General features: G+C 36.2%; 1 protein-coding gene across 1 annotated transcript in view; it reads left to right on the top strand.

Annotated features, from left to right (window-relative positions):
- Window positions 1–21481, top strand: part of LOC120525037 (eukaryotic translation initiation factor 5A-1) — a 38534-nt gene that overhangs the window by 5122 nt on the left and 11931 nt on the right. The window lies entirely within an intron of this gene.

Below are 21481 nucleotides of genomic sequence, written 5' to 3'. Positions count from 1 at the left end.
AAATGGATTATTTTTAAAGGATTATATCATGTTGATGCATGGCCTTTTTTTACTGTATGCAAAAATATTTGATTAAATACTGCATTTGTATTGTATTCTTTTTAGACCCCAAGAATTAGTATCTCTGTTAAAGACATCATCACTTTGATCTTCAGTGTTATACTGATGTTCAGCATGTCCCTTTTAGTGTTGTACACCTTTAGTTGAGCACAAGTAAAGAAATATATATTCACATATCAGTATTTAAATCTGTCACCCTTGGAGTATCACATTGCATTTTCAAATGTTTTTTCTCTATTAAGCAGGTCCTCATTTTAGTAACAATGAGATTTAGGCTTAAAAAAGCATACATACATTCTGCAGTGTTTAGGTTTATAGTGAGAGAGAGAGAGAGAGACAGAGACAGAAAGAAAGGAGAAGGCGTCATTTTATTTTAGGTGCCTAGGGTACATATCGGTTAATGGTGAGAATCTTCGTTTTCATGAGATTCCACTCTGTTAGGATTGCCCTTTCTGTAACTACACCAGGCAAGATTTCTTTGTAATACCAGTACTGTTCATCCATGTGATTTCAAAATGTTAATGGCCATTTGTTTAAAATGGTAAACATTTGAAAATTTTTGACAAGAGCATTGCTGAATCAATGAAGTCTATAGGTATTCATATGAGAGATTATCAAATTGCTGAATATTTTAGGATTATATTTTTAGCTACATGCTAAATTGGCCCTAGTGTTTCCATATGGTGTATGTATGTGTTCACCCTGCGATGGGCTGGTTCCCTGTCCACATGGTGTTCCAGCCTTGTTCCTGATGATTGCTTAGATAGGCTCCGGCTGCCCAGTGACCCTGCTCTGGATAAGTGAAATTAAAGGACAGATGGATTGCTTTTCAGCAGCAGGAAGCCCGTTCAGTTTAAAAGAGTCAGCTGCTGCATTTGTGTATATTTTTTGTATGCATGTTGTATACTTCATAAAATGACTCAGCACTGCATCATTTATACTTGCAGGCTGAGTAGTTTAGTAGTTAATGTCACTGTGCTTTCTAACATTTTCAATCTTAAAATTGGTTTTGCCTGAAAACAAAGAACCACTTTTTTCTGTGATTTATTGATGGATTCTGCATACACCATGGTACATTCTCCAAATTGGTCCTGTTGTTGTTATCTTCCTGCATTTATCACTACTTTGTGGAATATCCTCCATAATTAATCTGCTGAAAAAGTTCTTTCATTGTATTTGAAGTTATTTTATGTATATATTATGTATATTTTTGTTATTACTATTCCTCTCACTTGTAACTCATGCTGAAGTATTGGGATGGCGTGTCTGTTCCCCTCCTTTTATTCCATTATCCACGGGCATTCTTTACATTGCTGTGATTATACGATGCAAATACTGTAACTTCTGACATTCTTGCTCTCACTGCTTCAGTTGTTTTAAAGCTAATGCTGCTGTTTCTATTGCTTGCTTTATAGACTTGCTGTCTGATTTCGCTACATTGCTCACTATTGGCTTGTGTGTGAGTGAAATAGTGGTTACATTAGTCCTGAATGTTAAGCAGCTTCCACTAAAAATTAGCCCGATTAACATCATACATGAAAAATGGAGACTTTAATTTTTTTTAATTTTTTTTTTTTCTAATTATTTTTGATTAGGAAAATATTGGATGGTCCAGTGATCCAAAACATCCTTTATGAGTCTGTAGTTTGGTTGTCCAGAATTAAAAACTGGTAGCCTCCACACTACCGATTTGTCATTGGAGCAAGGCATAACTTCTGAAATTTCTGATAAATAAATGGTAATTTGTAATGATAACAAACTTTGTACCAGTTTACTAAAATCCTGAGAGGGCACACTTCCAATTTAGCATTATTCATTTTTTTTAAATCTTGTGCTGAAGAAAACAAAGCTGAAAACATATAAACAAATTTGATATCCTAATATACTGACAAAATTAGAAAATTAAGAATGTAATAAACATATCTTATGTTTATTTAAACTACTGAAAAGTTTAGAATATTGTCAGTACCTCACTTTGGAATTGCTGAAGAGATTGGGAAATATTGTTAAAATAAATCATTGAAAAGCTTCCATGTTTGTTGACAAGCCTTAATGGCATTACTTGTTACCCATTACCTGGTATCCATTGTTAAAAGTGTTCTTATCGGGTTGTATACTACTTATATACATTTTTTAAAAGAGTTCATGGTCATATTTGATTTAACAAATGTGAGTTGACTAGAAGAGTACAATTTTTTTTTTTTTTAATCTCCAAAATGAAATGTGGCCCAAGTGAACCATCATTCTTATATATGGAAAAAAAATTCGGCTTTCACAAGTGAAGCAAATGGTTAAAGTAAAGTATTTTCTGACTTTAATACATTTCAAACCCTTTGTACAGTTTCTTCATACCTGAAACAATCTTCTGTTAGGCAAATGGTCATCAAGAAGCAGCTCATTAGCATGCTGCAGTGAGAGTAGCCTCTGTCTAATTAAATCTTTTTCAGAGTTTGCATAGTACATAGGTAGTGAAGTTGGTGGAAAGCTGAGAGAAAGTAGCTGGTTTTATTTTAAGCGCTCTAGTTGAACAATCAACCTAATAAAGATAATGACATGGTTATAGTAAGATGTAACCAAACAGAAGAATATGCATGAAATTTACAATGAAGAACTAAAGTTAAAATGAGTGCAGTAAATGAGATATGTATAAAAATAAACCCATTAAACTAATACAGAAGAAATCATAGAAATTAAACAAATAGAAGGGAATGTACTTGTAAAAGGAAAATACAAGACACCAGAAAAGTCCCAAAATAAGATAAAATACTGTTTATATTAGATGTATATGTATGTACAGTATATGAGACTACTATATGCATGAGTTTATATTTTGCACTATTTTTTATGTATTTTTTTTTCCCACATATGCTTCAGAGAAGTGCAGTCAAACTGCAGTGGTAGCATACCTGGTCATTACAGCTGATTTTGATGATAATATTATTATTAAATGAAGATCAGAAGAGAACACAATAGGACCTAGAAATAAATTTTTTGCTGCTGGTAAACTTTTTAAGCACAGTAAAACCATGCAACTTGTATCAATATTTGTATAAAGCATAACATAAATTTCAGTTCACCGCAAGGTAAAAAATGCCAAAAATAACTACTAATTTGGACAGAAACAAGTAAGAAAATGTGCACATGGTGTAACATTCAGGTTTGTTTGGAGACTTGGTTAGCAGATTTTAAAGTTGGAGTATTGTTAAATTTTGTCAAAGAGTTATCACAATTTTGTCTATTACATATTTTTTGAGTAGTATTCAGGTAAACAGTGATAATATAATAAGATTACATGAATGAGTAGTACAATATGTGGTTGAAGTTGGTCAAGTGATGTAATATCCATGTGCTGTTGAATGTGGAGGATCTGTGGCTAATTGTAGTTTAGATTTTTAAACATAATATTTTGAAGTACTCAATTAATATTTAAAGTGTGTGCTGAAGTCCCGAGATAAAATGGCTGACTTCATCTAAACATGATAGGTAGTCGATCATTGTGGTGTTTTGCCAATTAATTACAGTGTCAGAGAAATACTGAATCATTGTAATCTTTAGCTAATTAAGCCATGAGGATATTTTTAGTATAATACAAATGCTGAGTACACATTTAGTCAATGTAGCATAAAGTGTCAGCAAGCAGTCTTTCATACATTTCTACATAACATATATAGTGCTTTTATTTTTTTTACTTTTATGGACATTGTGTCACTTACTGTATCTCCTTTGATTTCAAGGAGCAGGAGAACTGAGCTGCTGTGATTGAGGTTTGTGCCAGGAGTGTTGGATGGGTTTGGCTCCACCTCTTCCTGTGACTTGCAGCGAGGTGCACTTTCTTCAGCATTCACGACTGCAGGGGTTTCACTGCTTTGCAGCTGTCAAATGAGTAAATGGAAAAACAAAGTTGAAATAGGTGAATTCACCTAAAAATGACAGGCATCCATAGAAACCACAAAGATAACACAGATGGAAAAGTTTTATTGTCCAAGGAGAGGATTAGTATATTGTCTAAGCAAGTGTAATTTCTTAAATATCAATGCATAGGACTTTGAAGTTTGAACCACATTATATTTCCACACAAAGTCAGCACAATTTGAGGGAGTTAACAAATCTCATTCTAAGGGCAGTATGATACTGAATATTTGGTACTGTGCACAGCAAGAGTACATTCACTTTGTGAACTTCACTATCCTTTACACAGAAAATAATCCTATTCACGTGGATATTAAGTTTGCATTATTGAAAATATGTCTTCTTTTTCTAAACCTACATATCAAATGTATCAGATTGCATATTTTTTCTATTTTGATTTAGGTATGAATTGGGTATGCCCTTTTATTGCTCTCAATAAGGAATTTCAGATTCCTTTGTTATAACAGGAATACTTCATTTCAGGAGCTGCTAATGTACCATTTTCCCCTTTATTTTGCCATTCTACTACTGACTGCCTAATTGTAGCGGCATGGCTCAGTTCAGTAACTATTTCATTTTACAACCAATCATCATAGCTCTCCTGAGGCTGCCTGTCTCATAATGTGTTATAAATTAGTTCGCCATTATAAGTAATGTACCACTTTTATAAGTCAATTAATGCTTGATTATTTTAGATGAAAGAGGTAAAAGCTACTTGAATTCTCACAGTTGGACATTTTAAATTTTTTATTGCTATTTTAAAAACAATATCAGAGGTGGGGGGACCTCAATATTTAAGAGTGAGTTAATAACTTAAAATTGTCTGAAAGTCTTGACAACCCCTTTTTTTAGCTCATGCAACAGCAAATGGAACTGGAAACTTTTATATTTGTATTTCTCAAATTAGCCCTGTGCATCAGCATGATTGCATCACATGCCTCCCACTCATGCATGTCAGTCCTTTGCAACATGTCCAAATAGTGTCATCCAAAAAATGAGAATTAGTATTTAAACAGTATAAAATTAATTAGAGAAATTGTACTAAGGCATACATTTATGAATTTATGAGGAAAAATGCATATCCACTGGCAAGTATGGGAAAGAAAAGATATGCCAACAGTACTTTTCTCTCTTGCAGCAGAAGCAGACCTGGCTTATAGTATATTGAATACTTCTTTCACAGGAAATTAGTCTACTTAACCGACAAAAAAAAAATTACATTCAATGGGTTTGGTAATCGGGTGGTCCAGATCAAATTATGCAGATCCATATCGTCTGCATGACTTTGATTTATGCTGGGACGATTCCAGTTCGGCGTAAAGACGATTCTTCATGTCATCGGTTCGCACACTTCTCGATGGTCCGGGATTTGTGGGGTGATTTTCTATGTAATAAACTAAATAAGTTATAGTGTAATAAAAATTGCATAATTAGATCTGGACCACCCTATATATTACAATTTGTTAAAATTCTTTGCAGAGAATGCTAAAGGGCATAATATAGAAATGTTCTCATAGTGTCACTTACTTAACATATATTTGTTAATTTGTTCACAATAATTGTGTGAAAACAGCAATATTTACTACTTTCTTCTCATTCATTTAGCGAATGTTATGCTGTGATCCACAAATGACTAAAGTCAAAAAATGCTTATTTTAACCAATACTTTTAAATAGCTTTTACAAATATCAGACCTTGAATTTCAGCACAAAATTGCAAGAATCGCACATTGTGTTAAAACTTCTGCACAGTTTAACTTAATAAAGCAGGACAATCCCTCTCCTCCATCCAAAAAAAAAAATATTAATGCCTACTACTGTTGATGTTTTTTTCCCTCCATATTATAATTATAGTGCAGGTTCATAAATTCATGTTTTAATCATATATTGAGGAGGTCTGTGTGTATGGCAAGTCTTTTAAACATATAATACCTTCATTTGACTATTCATACTACAATAGCTACGGTATCTAAAATTTTGACTAGTTAGAATGTGAAATTGAGATACCTGCAATATAATTTTGGCTAGTTGGAATGTAAAATAAATACTTCTCCAACTTAATACAGTATGTCGGGTCAAAATAAGAATTAAATATACCTCTAATTAGAGTTTCCATTTAAAAGTGAAAAGGAAGAGAATCACATTTGTGTGTATTATGAAATACAGTAGAAGTATTTGTAATGCACTTACTACGTTTTTAAAGGAGGAAGATAAATATTTAAACCGTGTTCCATTTTCCATAGGACTTTGTCCATTGGGTTGTGTACAGTATTCAGTTAAAAGATATCTGAATTACTTAAAATTATAATTACAGATATCTTCAATCACATTTTAACTAATTAAAATTTAGATGCAAAAAATTTGCTTTTAAATATATTTAATTCATACACATTACAGTCAAAAGTACATGTAAATGCTCTCACCCGGTACTCATTGAAGAATACTATGCAACAACTGAATATCTGCACCTTTAATTACAGATATCTATAATTAAAATTTGTCTAGTCTAAATGTAAATATGCAAAATAAAAATTGGCATTAGACCTTACACAACATCAACTTCAAATTTGTATATCCAGTTCAAAAATTTTGTCCAGCTTTGATTGGGGGACTGGCAAATTAATTTAACATGACACTACTTTTGTTGTTTGTCTATACAGTATTTTACAGGAAAGGCTTGGGAAACTACATGTTTCATGCTACTAACCCTCCAAGGTGCCAAATATTTATGTAAAGTGGTAGTGATAAAGATAACTGAAAGCCAAATCCATTAATCAGATATTTATGGATATAATATATCATATTACAATTTAAAGCAGCATAGAATTAATTATTAGAATTACCCTGAAAGCTGATTGGCAATGGTCAAAGATATTTAAAGAAAAAAAACAGCAATGTTTACACCATTTGTCTAACCTGGGGTCATTTAAGTCACCAGTTCACAGAGAAAAGTGGTGGCAATTTGCATATAAGCAAAATGTAGGTAAGAAAATAATATCTATATCAGTAGATGTGACAAAGGATAAAATTAGTTTTCAGTATCAGCCCAAAATTTTTGTGTCCATGCAGTCTTATTTCATCATAATCAGTTTACTTTCACAAAATCAAACTTTGATGCACATTTGAATACTGTATACCATATATACTCACACATAAGCCAAGAATGTTAGGATCCAAAATAGACACCAAAAATGTATTATGTATTTCAGCTTATCTGTGGACCAGAGCTCAATTTTTTAGAAAATATTATTCACTTTGATCAGCCCTGAAATCTCTATCTGTAAAGTATTGTTGACCAGAGGTACACGTTAGTAGAATCATATCTGAAGTATATCTAAAGCATTCTCTTGCAGTAACTCATTTCTCAATTACATAGTTAATACAGAAGAGTTGTCCTTCATTATGTGCCAAATTGAATCTAGTAGTCGCCAAAGCGTATAAAATACCTAGTCAGAGGCTGGACAGTATTTGTAAAGATTGTCTCATCGCAGCATAACCTTCATAGTAGAGCACAAGCTCTGTATAATGCATATTGTAAAAGATCTCCTGTCAGATCTAGGGGACACCTGCAGAGAGATCTCTACAATGCATGCAATACAATTTTGCATATTTTTCTATTTCTTATATTATGCAAAATAAATATTTTCATGCATTGCTTGTCTTTTTCTGTAGAATTGAGTTAAATACTGTTTGTTTGATTCAGTATCACACTGTACTCCTGCCCAAATATAAAATATGCTTTCCATATCAATTAATACAATATAAGTGCTTTTTTATATCCGTAACGATCTGTCTGATGCGTGTGGAATTCACTTTGTAACATTATCCACGGGACTACTGTATGTCCTCAATGCCCGTACTACTGTATGTCATTCAGACCTGCTGAGGAGGTGGTCTAAAATGTTTTCCCCTTCAGGAACTTTGTTTTTAAGGAACCAATGAGTTGCTGCACAATGTAGGCAGTGGGTCACTTGTGGTCCCAGACCACTTTTCCATTCTCGCTGCACAAAAGGAACTGAAACCTTTATGCAAAATATGTGATGTGCAAGAAAGAGTGATGCAGTGCAATTTTTTGCTTTGCATCTTTTGACTAGAATGCTTTCATAGGTGCATGTAGAGAATTCTAAATTTGTGTAAGTTTGTATTGTTCAAACCTGGCGAGTAAAACAGTAGGAAACATATAGAGGTAGTGAACACCCATAGCCAAAATAATAAGCAGATAGAATTGTAAAGATTAAGTGGTACTACACCACAACTATACCAGTCTTTGAGTGGTGAGCAAAACTTGGATATCTTTATAGAAGGTGCTGCATAGACATGCTGCTGTGATGGTACACTATTTTTTTGTTGCAGTGTTGGCAGACTTACAGTTTCTTTTAAAGTCAAATGCTTCTGTGCTTTTGTTGGCCAACTGCCATTTTCTGATTACTTGAAGAGGTAAATTAAAATGAGTTTTTTTAGTTTGTAATAAATTAATTGAGTAACTTGATTACACTTGACACCTCTGTTTTGAACTGTTAAATGCTCTATGCTGGGCACTGATACCTAAGGTTTTTGAATGCTTGGAAGTGATAATGTTGACATCTATGAAACGTTCCTACCAACAACCTAAAGGTAATGCAATGAAGAGCCACCTCTTAGATGATGAAGTGCCTTGTTCTGTATTCACTGTCTCTTTTTATGGGCACCGTCTGCGTCGTAAGCAAAGCCTTAAAACATTAAGTGCGGCGTTACTCAGTGCTTTGTAAACAACGTTCCTTACTGTTCCCGTGATATTACTGTTATTTAGTGATTATTTTGTGTTTTTTACTAAATAATAATGGGTCCAAAGAAAGCTACAGAGATAAGCACAAAACCAAAGAAGGCACACCGATCAATAACAATAGAAACAAGAAAGAAATTATCGAAATATACGAGAGAGAGAGGTATATGGGTGACTGATCTTGCAGGTTTGTATGGCATAAGTAAATCTACTATAGCTACGATTTTGTTAAACAAAGAGGAAATTAAAAAAGCTGAAGTTTCTATCTATCTATCTATCTATCTATCTATCTATCTATCTATCTATCTATCTATCTATCTATCTATCTATCTATCTATCTATCTATCTATAGCAATTGATGATGTAGAAAGATTATTGTTACTTTGGATAATTGAAAGACAGTGTGCTGGTGATAGCCTATTGGAGGCTATTATTCGTGAAAAGGCTAGGGCAATATATGCTTATATTATGAATGATTATACTTCAGGGAGTGCTGATAGGGAATTTAGGGCTAGTAGGGGTTGGTTTGATAGATTTAAGAAAAAAACTAAAATTCATAGTGTATCTAGGCATGGAGAAGCAGCTAGGGCTGCTGAAGCCTATGTAGAAAAGTTTGAAAGACACTTATGTTGCAATGCATTTTGTTACCATGAAGTTTTTTACTGTGACGAAATTGGGCTTTTTTTGGGAAAAAAAATACGCAGGAGAACCTACAAAACAAAAGAAGAAAAAAAAATGCCAGAGTAAAAGCCAATGAAGGAGAGGCTGACTTTATTGCTATGTGCAAATGCAAGTGGTGACTGTAAAGTGAAGCCTCTCCTGGTTTATCATTCAGAGAACCCTTGAGTTTTTGGAAAAAATAAACTGATAAAAAGCAAGTTAGGTGTCATGTGGAGGTCTAATACCAAAGCTTGGATAACCAGGCAGCTTTTTGTTGAATGGGTTCATGAAGTGTTTTGCCCAACAGTGAAATATTACCTTGAGGAAAAACAATTGCCACTGAAGGCACTCCTTATTATGGACAATGCCCCTGCCCACCCCAAAGACTAGGAGGAAGACTTGGCAGAAGAGTTCCCCTGGCTCACCATTGAGTCTTTGCCACCCAATACAATTCCTCTCCTCCAGCCCATGGACCATCAGGTCATTTCTAACTTCAAGAAACTTTATACAAAAGTGCTGGTCCAGAAGTGCTTCCAAATCACCAGTGAAACTCAATTAACCCTCACTCAGTTCTGGAAGGAACATTTCAATATCCTATCTTGCTTGCAGCTCATAAAAAAGGCATGGAGGGATGTAACTTTAAAAACACTGATGTCAGCTTGGAAGAAACGGTGGCTTAAAGTTGTTCAGGAAAGAGACTTTGAGGGATTTGACCCTGAGCCTGCACCTAAAAATGAACATGTGGTTGGGGAAATTGTGTCTATGGCTGAGTCCACGGGTTTGGAGGTTGACAATGATGATGTGGCGGAGTTAGTGGAAGAACATAGTGAGGAGCTGTCCACTGATGAACTTAAGCAACTTTTCGCCGCGCAATAGAGGATGGCAGAACAGGAGATCTCTGAAGAGGAGGGGAATGAAGAGGTGACGGACATGATTCCTTCTTCAGTAATCAAGAAAATGCTTGCAGAATTTGCAAACTTCTTCTTCTTCTTTCGGCTGTTCCCGTTAGTCGTCGCCACAGTGGATCATCTTCTTCCATATCTTTCTGTTCTCTGCATCATGTTTTGTTACTCCCATCACCTGCATGTCCTCTCTCACCACATCCATAAACCTTCGCTTAGGCATTCCTCTTTTCCTTGTCCCTGGCAGCTCTATCCTTAGCATCCTTCTCCCAATATACCCAGTATCTCTCCTCTGCACATGTCCAAACCAACACAATCTCGCCTCTCTGACTTTGTCTCCCAACCGTCCAACTTGAGCTGACCCTCTAATGTACTCCTTTCTAATCCTGTTCTTCCTCGTCGCGCCTAATGCAAATCTTAGCATCTTTAACTCTAATTAACTCTTTAATTAACATAGAATAAGAGTAAGGTCCAATGGCCAGGGTGGACAGAAAAAACAAAAAAACTCCAGACGACTGGAGAAAAAAATAAAATCTGTAGGGATTCCAGACCATGAGACCCCCAGTCCCCTCTGGGCAATCTACCTAACATAAATGAAATAGTCCTCTTTGGATTTAGGGTTCTCACGGAAGGACTTGAAAATGATGGTCACATAGACTTCTGTCTTTTAATCCATCCATCATTGTTGGAGCATCATGAAGCTTTGAGTAGGTGGAGGTGGCGCAGGCCACCACCACAAAAAACGGAAAAAGAAACAGAAGAGAGTAGAGGTCAGTACAGATTTTAGAGCCACCATGAATAGTTATTATGATGAACTGAACATACAGAGTATCAGGGTTAAATTGAAGTTATAAAAAGTCCATGTTAAAGTAATATGTTTTCAGCAGTGTTTTAAAGTGCTCTACTGTATCAGCCTGGCGAATTCCTATTGGCAGGCTATTCCAGATTATAGGTGCATAACAGCAGAAGGCCGCCTCACCACTTCTTTTAAGTTTTGTTCTTGGAATTCTAAGGAGACACTCATTTGAGGATCTGAGGTAACAATTTGGAATATAAGGTGTCAGACATTCCGATATATAAGATGGGGCAGATTATTTAAGGCTTTATAAACCATAAGCAGAATTTTAAAGTCAATCCTGAATGACACAGGTAACCAGTGTAGTGACATCAAAACTGGAGAAATGTGTTCAGATTTTCTTTTCCTAGTTAGGATTCTAGCAGCTGCATTCTGCACTAGTTGCAAAGGATTTATGTCTTTTTTGGGTAGTCCTGAGTGGAGTGCGTTACAGTAATCTAGTCGACTGAAAACAAACGTGAACTAATTTCTCAGCATCTTTCAGTGATATAAGAGGTCTAACTTTACTTATGTTTCTTAAGTGAAAAAATGCTGTCCTAGTGATCTGATTAATATGTGATTTAAAATTCAGATTACAGTCAACAATCACCCTAAGCTTTTTACCTCCGTCTTGACTTTTAATCCTAATGTATCCAGTTTATTTCTAATAGCCTCATTGTATCCATTATTGCAATCACTAAGATTTCAGTTTTCTCTTTATTTAACTTGAGAAAGTTACTATTCATCCATTCTGAGATACAAGTCAGACATTGTGTTAGTGAATCAAGAGAATCTGGGTCATCAGGTGCTATTGATAAGTACAGCTGTGTGTCATCAGCATAGCTGTGGTAGCTCACGTTGTGCCCTGAGATAATCTGACCTAACGGAAGCATGTAGATTGAGAAGAACAGCGGACCCAGGATAGAGCCTTGTGGACCACCATATGGATATCATGTGTCTTGAGTTGTAATTCCCACAACTAACAAAAATTTTCTCCCTGTCAGGTAGGATTCAAACCAATTTAAGACACTGCCAGAGAGGCCCACCCATTGACTAAGGCGATTTCTAAGAATATTGTGATCAATGGTGTCAAATGCAGCACTCAGATCTAAGAGGATGAGAACAGATAAATGGCCTCTGTCTGCATTCACCCGAAATCATTTACTACTTTAACGAGTGCAGTTTCTGTGCTGTGATTTGTTCTAAAACCCGACTGAAATTTATCAAGAATAGCATGTTTATTGAGGTGGTCATTTAACTGCATAATGACTGCCTTCTCTAGAACTTTACTTAAGAAGGCAGGTTAGAGATGGGTCTAAAATTTTCAAGAGGAGGGTCAAGATTATGTTTCTTAAGTAGGGGTTTAACTACAGCAGTCTTAAGACAGTCTGGGAAGACCCCGTATCTAATGACAATTTACTATGTCAAGAACATTATCAATTAGCACGCCTGATACTTCTTTGAAAAATTTGTTGGTATTGGGTCAAGGACACAGGTGGAGGTTTTAATTGAGATATTATTTTTTGTAAATCAGGTAAATCTATCCTAGTGAAAGAGTTTAATTTGTTTATAACAGGATGCTGGGGTTTAGGAGGATCCTTAGTGTTGGAGGGATATACTATGTTATTTCTAATATCATTAATTTTTTGATTGAAAAATACAGCGATAGCCTCACAGGTTTCACTGGAAGTACTTAGGAGGCATTCCTTTGAGTTACCTGGGTTTAGTAGGCATCAATTGTAGAAAATAAGACTCTGGGATTACTAGCATTGTTATTTATAATCTTGAGAAATAGCAGCTCTCAAGACGGACAGTGTTATTGTATTCTGTTATTTTGACTTTTAATATTTCATAGTGGATAGTAAGTTTAGTCTTCCTCCATTGACGCTCAGCTCTGCGGCATGTTCTCTTTAAATCAGACACTCTTTGGGTCTTCCATGGTATACCAATGCTAGAAGATTTTTCACTGTCTTTTCAGGTGCAACTATGTCAACAGCAGCTCTCACTTTAGTATTAAATCTTTCCACCTTACTATTTACATTATCCTCACTATTATAGCTGGCACTATAAACGGACTGATTGCTTAGAATGTTTGTAAGTTTTAAAGCTGCTGCCGAATCAAAGAAGCGTTTTTAACAATATGCTTCTCATGAGTGTTTTTTATCATTATTTCTATATTAAAAAGTAGAAGAAAATGGTCTGATAGACCAATATCAATGATCTGTTTTATATCAACTTTCAGTCCTTTAGTAATCACTAAGTCTAATGTATGACCTGCTTTATGTGTAGGCTGATTTATGAGTTGTCTCAAATCAAAAGAATCCAGGAGGTTCATAAATTCTTTTACTTTTAGATCACACTGATTATCTATATGAAAATTAAAGTCGCCAACTATTAGGAGTGTGTCATAGTTAGTAATTAAAATTGACATTAAGTCAGAGAATTCCTCAAAAAACGACGCGTTATATTTTGGAGGTCTATACACGGATAATACTAGAACTTGAGAATCTCTATGGATAACAACGGCGAGATACTCAAAGGACTTGAACTTACCAAAACTGACATCTTTACATTTTAACCGGCTCGAGTAAATGTTTGCTAAGCCGACCCCCCCCTTTTTCCCTGGTGGTTTGCACGAGTAAAACTATAATCCGGAGGCGCAGATTCGATTAAAACAGCCATTGTTCATTCTTTGACTTTTACATATAAAAAAAAATTAAAAAAAAATCATCTCCATAGTTGTACCCAGCTTATGCTGTGTTGTGTGAGAAGGTTATGGAACACATGTTCTCTACCACACCATTACAACATGTGTATCACTTTTGTGACAGGTAACAAGTGCTGCTTCGTGATGTGTTAAACCAATGTAAAACTGATATACAGTATGAAACATTCTTCCAGTTGACAAATTTTGTACTGGTGTCTCATTTCTACTGATGTACCATACACCATTACTTTATACCACCTCTTACTTATGCATCTGTCTTTATTGTTCAAACCTGGAGAGTGAAACAATGGGAAACATAGTTTCTTTTAAAGTGAAATGCTCCTAAACCAAACCACTGACCTCACCTTTGCTTTTGTTGGACAGCTGTCACTTTCCAAATACTTGAAGAGGTAAATTTAAATGAGTTTTTTTTAGTTTGTAATAAATTGAGTTAATTGAGTAACTTGATTACACGTGACATCTCTGTTTTGAACTGTTACATGCTGTATGCCGGGCACTGATTTGTTAAGTTTTTAAATTTTTGGAAAAGGTGAGCGATAATATTGACATCTGTGAAACGTTCCTACCAACAATCTAAAGATAATGCAACAAAGAGCCACCTCTGAGATGAGGAAGTGCCTTGTCCTGTATTCACTTTCTCTTTTAGCAATGGAAATAGGGCACATGAGGGCAAAATTTAGGATGAATATCCACTTTAGGCAATTCTGTCACTTTCAGAAAAAAGTCTGAATAGGATTGAATTTTTAGATGCAATAGGATTTTTTTTTTTAGATGCAAAGATTACTGTAATGTAACAAAATAATGATGATAAAGGGCTAACTTAAAATTTAGAAACAATAGTGCTGTCAGGTAGGATTGTCAAAAGGATCAATTTTAACATTCCAAAATTGCTTCAGTACTCATTTTTCATGGGATTGATTCTAAAGGCTGCATTACGAATGCAGTTCTGGTTTGCCATAACTAAAGTTGTAGCCCCGATTTCCACTTATTCACAGGTTTTAATGTGGCAACTTTAGCAGCTTTGGAGCCTTCACTAGCACGCTTAATTGACAAAGACAGCAGCTGGAGTGGTGTCTTGAAATACTGTGGCAAATGGGGATGGAAAACCACAAGAAACATGCAGGCCTGTATGTAAGATTTGCTACTGCACAATGACAATTAAATGGGTTAATGCATTAAATTTAGTAAAACACTTAAAAGCAGTGAGAGTTTAAGCCCATTTAAAGCCCTGGGGGGGGGAGTGTGGGGGTATGGGGTGTTCTGGACATGTGTCCCTTAACTTACCTAAACGCTGCCCAACATAGCCAAATATGTTGCCTAATGGGTTGAACACCTCTGCTTAAAGGACCAACTTAAAAATTAATACAAAAATTTCAAGAGTTATCTTATTTCTAAATTATGTAAACATTAAGTATAAACTTGTATACTGATGTGTTAGAAGTAAGGATGTGATGTTAATTTTTTCTGTACAGGTTAAAATGTTGTTTTGTAGTCAGTTACATTTTTAATTATTCAAAATGTGGTCAGAAATAATTTTCATCTGTGGGTCACTCTTTAGCATTGAGGTCTGTCGCTTCATCACTTTTTAAACTCTTGTGCGAAGTGTGCTGCCATAGCGTGTTACTTTGTTATTACGTGCACTTTAAAAATTATTTCATCACATGTACCATACAATGTAGCGCTGTAACTTTTCAGTGCTTAATGGCATAAACAGTGGTTGTACTCTGCTGTGTGCTTATCTCTCTCTCAGTATGTGGCAGCCTCACAGAAGAGCATGATGACACGCTAGTCTAAGTAGCAAAAACTTTGGAAGTTACAAAGACACAGTAGTTTATACTAAAATGGAATGTGTACTGTTTGCATTTATGCAAAACCTTTAAGTGTATTAGTGTGTTTTTTTTTCTGAACAAATGTTTACAAAAGATAACAATCTTTTATTTTTACTTGAATGTTTTAATGTTTGTGTTAAAAATTTTATGTACATTATTTACAAAATATAATAATTATAATAATTATATTATTGTGGGGCATCTGTTGGTGAAGAAAGATTCGCTGATCTTTACTTTGCAGACAATCCTGTGATCTTTGTGGAGTCAATGGAGGCTCTGATTGGGGCTCTTGAGAGACTGAGTGAAGAGTCTGAATGTCTGGGCTTTGAGTGTCCTGGATAAAAAACAAGATCCAGGACTTTAATGACCTCTTTGGCACAGCCATCAGCAGTGTGTCTGTCTGCGGAAAGAATGTCAACTTCGACTGAGAGGTTTACTTACCTCGGCAACAACATTCATATCTCTGGTGACTAGACCGATTGGGAGAGCATGGGGGAGAGTCACGAGTTCACTGGAAATGGGAGTATGGTGCTCTCGATATATGTGCAAAAGGACAAAGGTCCAAGTCTTTAGAGTTTTGGTGCTTCCTGTCTTGCGATATGGTTTGTGAGACATGGATGTTATTCAGTAACCTAAGACGAAGACTGGACTATTTCAGTACTGTGTCTCTTCGGAGAATCCTTGGGTGCCGCTGGTTTGACTTTGTGTTGAAAGAGCGGTTGCTTACGGAGTCCTGAATGAGGCACATTACCTGCATTGTGAGGGAGAGTCAGTTGTGGCACTACAGCCATCTGGTGCGATTCCCCGAGGGTGATCTGGCTCACAGGATCCTCATTGTTGAGGGTCCGAGCGGCTGAACTAGGCCAAGGGGATGCCCACGTAACAGCTGACTGCGGCAAATTGAGGGTCATTTCCGGAGGGTGGGACTAGACCACGTGTCTGCCTGGGGGGGGTGGGTGCCAACTGGGATCCCGAGCAGTTTCATCATGTGGTGGTGCGGCAATGCACTATATCAGTGCATGCTTCATGACGTTATTTACAAGTTTTCAGTACTTTTATCAATTTGTATTTAATGGCATTTGTAGCATTCATTCTACTACCTCAGTAACAGTATTTTTTATCAAAGTAAAAAAAAAAATTCCAAATTTAAACTTTACTTTTTATTGTTTACAGGACTTATTCTTACACTTTACAAAATATTGCACTACCTGAAGTATTTGCTTTTAATGACTAAAATTTTTTTCATCAATGTAAAGATTTTAATGCATGCAGAATTTTAATTTATTTTTTTTTAACTGAATTACAGTATACAATGTATTGAATACCAAAGTTTGAAATTTTGGTATTCTGACAACCCTACTCCCAGGTTAGGCTCTGGCCCCAGTGATCTGGAATTCAAGTAAGAATTTTGTGTTTAAGAATATTGTGAAAATGTAGTCTGAAAACGTAAAACCCATGAGAAGCACATTTGGTCATCACTTTACCAATACTGTACTGATAGATATAGTTAACCTAATATTTTAACATAACATCTATAAATGAAAATCCATATTTTTGTACTCATTTATACTACTTAAATCAATGGAAAGGCAAATTTTCTTGTGTGGATGAAGTTGCTACACTCCTACCTTTATATTTACATCAAATGGCTATAATTAAAATCGAGTGCAACCAGATGATTTAAAAATCATCATGGAGGGCCTGGTTTATTTAAATTATCATAGCCTGTGGTATGGTTTGGTCTTGGTAATTGATTTGAAGCATGTAGCCACATGTGGACTATGGCCTGCCAGTCATACCCCCAGACCGCCAGATGGAGCCCTCCCTGCAGCTTGGAAGTGCCCCGAATTCCAGCAGGGAATCCTGGACATTGGAGTTTTCCTTCACAGCCCTGCTGGATACCATGGGGGCCACCAGAGGACGCTGCAGGGAGACCCAGGGACTGTTACTTGCACTATAAACCAGAAGTGCGTCTTAGTCACAACAACAGGGGAAATGACATACTTCTGGGATGAAGAAGAGGAGTTTTGATCTGACCCGGATGTGCTAGGAAATCACATGGACTGAGGGTTCAGAAGCACTTCCGGGTCAAGGACTATTTAAAGGACCGTGGGAGATCCCAGGGTTGAGCTGAGTCGGGAGGAAGGGTGGCAATGCGTCTGTGAGTAGGAGGATTGATTATTGGTTATTGTATTGTATTGGTTAGTATATGAGTATTGTGGAGTGGAGGGTGCTTTGTGCACATTATTATTATAAAATAAATAATAATTGGACTTTTATCTGGTGTCTGGTCTGAGGGTTCAAGGTGATGACAGCGCCCCCTGTCTGTCACACACATCAAGATTCTGCTTTTAAAAGGACATACAGTAGGTGCCTGATGGAAGTTTGCCAGACTACACCGAAGTGAAGAACAGGACTATTGGAACAGTGCACTCTGAACAGATGAAATAAATTTAAACATGCTTGGTAAGAAAAGCCAAAAATGGCCTTTATTCAAAGAAACTCATTCCACTATTAAGCATAGTAGTGGAAGCATTATGGTTTGAGGCTGCTTGTTTTCTTACCTCTGCCTAACCATCTGGCTATTATAGAATCAACCATGAATTCCAAGTTGTACAAGAGAGTAGTTGAGGAGAATGTGAAGGCATCTGTCAGAAAGCTGAAACCTAACCAGTAGTGGAAATTACAAAGAGATAATGACCCAAACACTCCAGCAAATCCACAACCGAAGAGCTCAAAAAAGTAAAAAAATGGAGGATTATAGTATGACCAATTCAAGGCCCTGATTTTAACCCCATAGAAATGGAGGCAGTTTACACAGCAGTTTATATAACAAAGTCCTAAAACATCATATAGTCCAAATAATTTTGTAAGGAGGAGTGGGCAAAACATCAATTTAGGTGACTTTTAGGTCATTTGTATTTAGTAATTTGTAAAATCTGTACTTGCATTTTAACTGAGAACTTGTCTCAGCTCTCTGCGCATTTGAAGAACAGTGAATGTTGTACAAAAATAAGCTAAATTGAATTGAAATTTGTAATTGTTTCACCCAAAGGTGGCAATACCAGCTATTAAAGCTATGGGTGTTCTTATTTTTCCACTGCAGGCAATTGCATTTCTGACTTTATTTTGAATAAATAATTTCCTTTATGCATCATTATTGTTGAAATCAAGACCACATATCCATACATGCAAGTATGTTTAAAAACACACATGTTTCTAGGGTATTTGCTTACTTTTCTCATACCACTGTATGTTTCTGAAACCATATGGAGTAGTTCCAAATATCTTATGTGGAATTAATGTTGTCACGTCTGCAGAGATAATGAAAAGATACAAGTGAAGTGACAGTAAACCATAACAATATACCGTGGTGTGAAAAACTATTTGCCCCCTTCCTGATTTCTTATTCTTTTGCATGTTTGTCACACAAAATGTTTCTGATCATCAAACACATTTAACCATTAGTCAAATATAACACAAGTAAACAAAAAATGCAGTTTTTAAATGATGGTTTTATTATTTAGGGAGAAAAAAAATCCAAACCTACATGGCCCTGTGTGAAAAAGTAATTGCCTCCTTGTTAAAAAATAACCTAACTGTGGTGTATCACACCTGAGTTCAATTTCCGTAGCCACCCCCAGGCCTGATTACTGCCACACCTGTTTCAATCAAGAAATCACTTAAATAGGAGCTGCCTGACACAGAGAAGTAGACCAAAAGCACCTCAAAAGCTAGACATCATGCCAAGATCCAAAGAAATTCAGGAACAAATGAGAACAGAAGTAATTGAGATCTATCGGTCTGGTAAAGGTTACAAAGCCATTTCTAAAGCTTTGGGACTCCAGCGAACCACAGTGAGAGCCATTATACACAAATGGCAAAAACATGGAACAGTGGTGAACCTTCCCAGGAGTGGCCGGCCGACCAAAATTACCCCAAGAGCGCAGAGACGACTCATCCGAGAGGTCACAAAAGACCCCAGGACAACGTCCAAAGAACTGCAGGCCTCACTTGCCTCAATTAAGGTCAGTGTTCACGACTCCACCATAAGAAAGAGACTGGGCAAAAATGGCCTGCATGGCAGATTTCCAAGACGCAAACCACTGTTAAGCAAAAAGAACATTAGGGCTCGTCTCAATTTTGCTAAGAAACATCTCAATGATTGCCAAGACTTTTGGGAAAATACCTTGTGGACTGATGAGACAAAAGTTGAACTTTTTGGAAGGCAAATGTCCCGTTACGTCTGGCATAAAAGGAACACAGCATTTCAGAAAAAGAACATCATACCAACAGTAAAATATGGTGGTGGTAGTGTGATGGTCTGGGGTTGTTTTGCTGCTTCAGGACCTTGAAGGCTTGCTGTGATAGATGGAACCATGAATTCTACTGTCTAACAAAAAATCCTGAAGGAGAATGTCCGGCCATCTGTTCGTCAACTCAAGCTGAAGCGATCGTGGGTGCTGCAACAGGACAATGACCCAAAACACACCAGTAAATCCACCTCTGAATGGCTGAAGAAAAACAAAATGAAGACTTTGGAGTGGCCTAGTCAAAGTCCTGACCTGAATCCAATTGAGATGCTATGGCATGACCTTAAAAAGGCGGTTCATGCTAGAAAACCCTCAAATAAAGCTGAATTACAACAATTCTGCAAAGATGAGTGGGCCAAAATTCCTCCAGAGTGCTGTAAAAGAATCATTGCAAGTTATCGCAAACACTTGATTGCAGTTATTGCTGCTAAGGGTGGCCCAACCAGTTATTAGGTTCAGGGGGCAATTACTTTTTCACACAGGGCCATGTGGGTTTGGATTTTTTTTTTCTCCCTAAATAATAAAAACCATCATTTTAAAACTGCATTTTGTGTTTACTTGTGTTATATTTGACTAATGGTTAAATGTGTTTGATGATCAGAAACATTTTGTGTGACAAACATGCAAAAGAATAAGAAATCAGGAAGGGGGCAAATAGTTTTTCACACCACTGTACCTTAAAATCAATGTCCAAACTAACCCGATTAGATAAACTATTAATCCTCTGGGGAAAGTCAGATGCATACAACTGTGGAAACATAAAAAGCAATAGGTAAAGACTCAAAGGACAAATAATTCAATCAATCAGTAAATAAATACATATACAGTGCATCCAGAAAGTATTCACAGCGCATCACTTTTTCCACATTTTGTTAAGTTACAGTCTTATTCCAAAATTGATTAAATTGATTTTTTCCCTCAGAATTCTACACACAATACCCCATAATGACAACGTGAAAAATGTTGTTTTTCTCAGTTTTTTTATTTTTAATAAATTTGCAAAAATCTCAAGCAAACTTTTCTCACGTTGTCATTATGGGGTGTTGTGTGTAGAATTCTGAGGAAAAAGGTGAATTTAATCCATTTTGGAGTAAGGCTGTAACATAACAAAATGTGGAAAAAGTGATGCACTGTGAATACTTTCCGGATGCACTGTATATTGTTCAGATATTTCAAAATTAATTTATCAGGAGGAAGCATTGAAATGCCTGAGAACAGTGGGGCAGAAAAGACCCCCAGAGGTGCTTCTTAGCACACCATGGTGGAATAAGCCTGTGGCTAAGTTCCAACAGAGTGCCTCCTGGAAGTGATTTTTCATGACGGCATTCAATTTTACTACCATTCTCTTTTCCACAATGTTTAAAAATAGGCCTGAAAAAGTGACCTGAGTTGCCTCGAAAGGTTGTATATTGTAATCGTTTTTTAGCCAATAAAAGGTGTCATTTTGCTTCACTTCTTGAATATTGAAGCTTGTTTTAGCAAAA

The sequence above is a fragment of the Polypterus senegalus genome, chromosome 3 (genome assembly GCF_016835505.1).
Source record: "Polypterus senegalus isolate Bchr_013 chromosome 3, ASM1683550v1, whole genome shotgun sequence".
Lineage (NCBI taxonomy): Eukaryota > Metazoa > Chordata > Cladistia > Polypteriformes > Polypteridae > Polypterus > Polypterus senegalus.
Note: the sequence above shows the minus strand (reverse complement) of the source record. Positions and strands in the feature narration are given on the sequence as shown.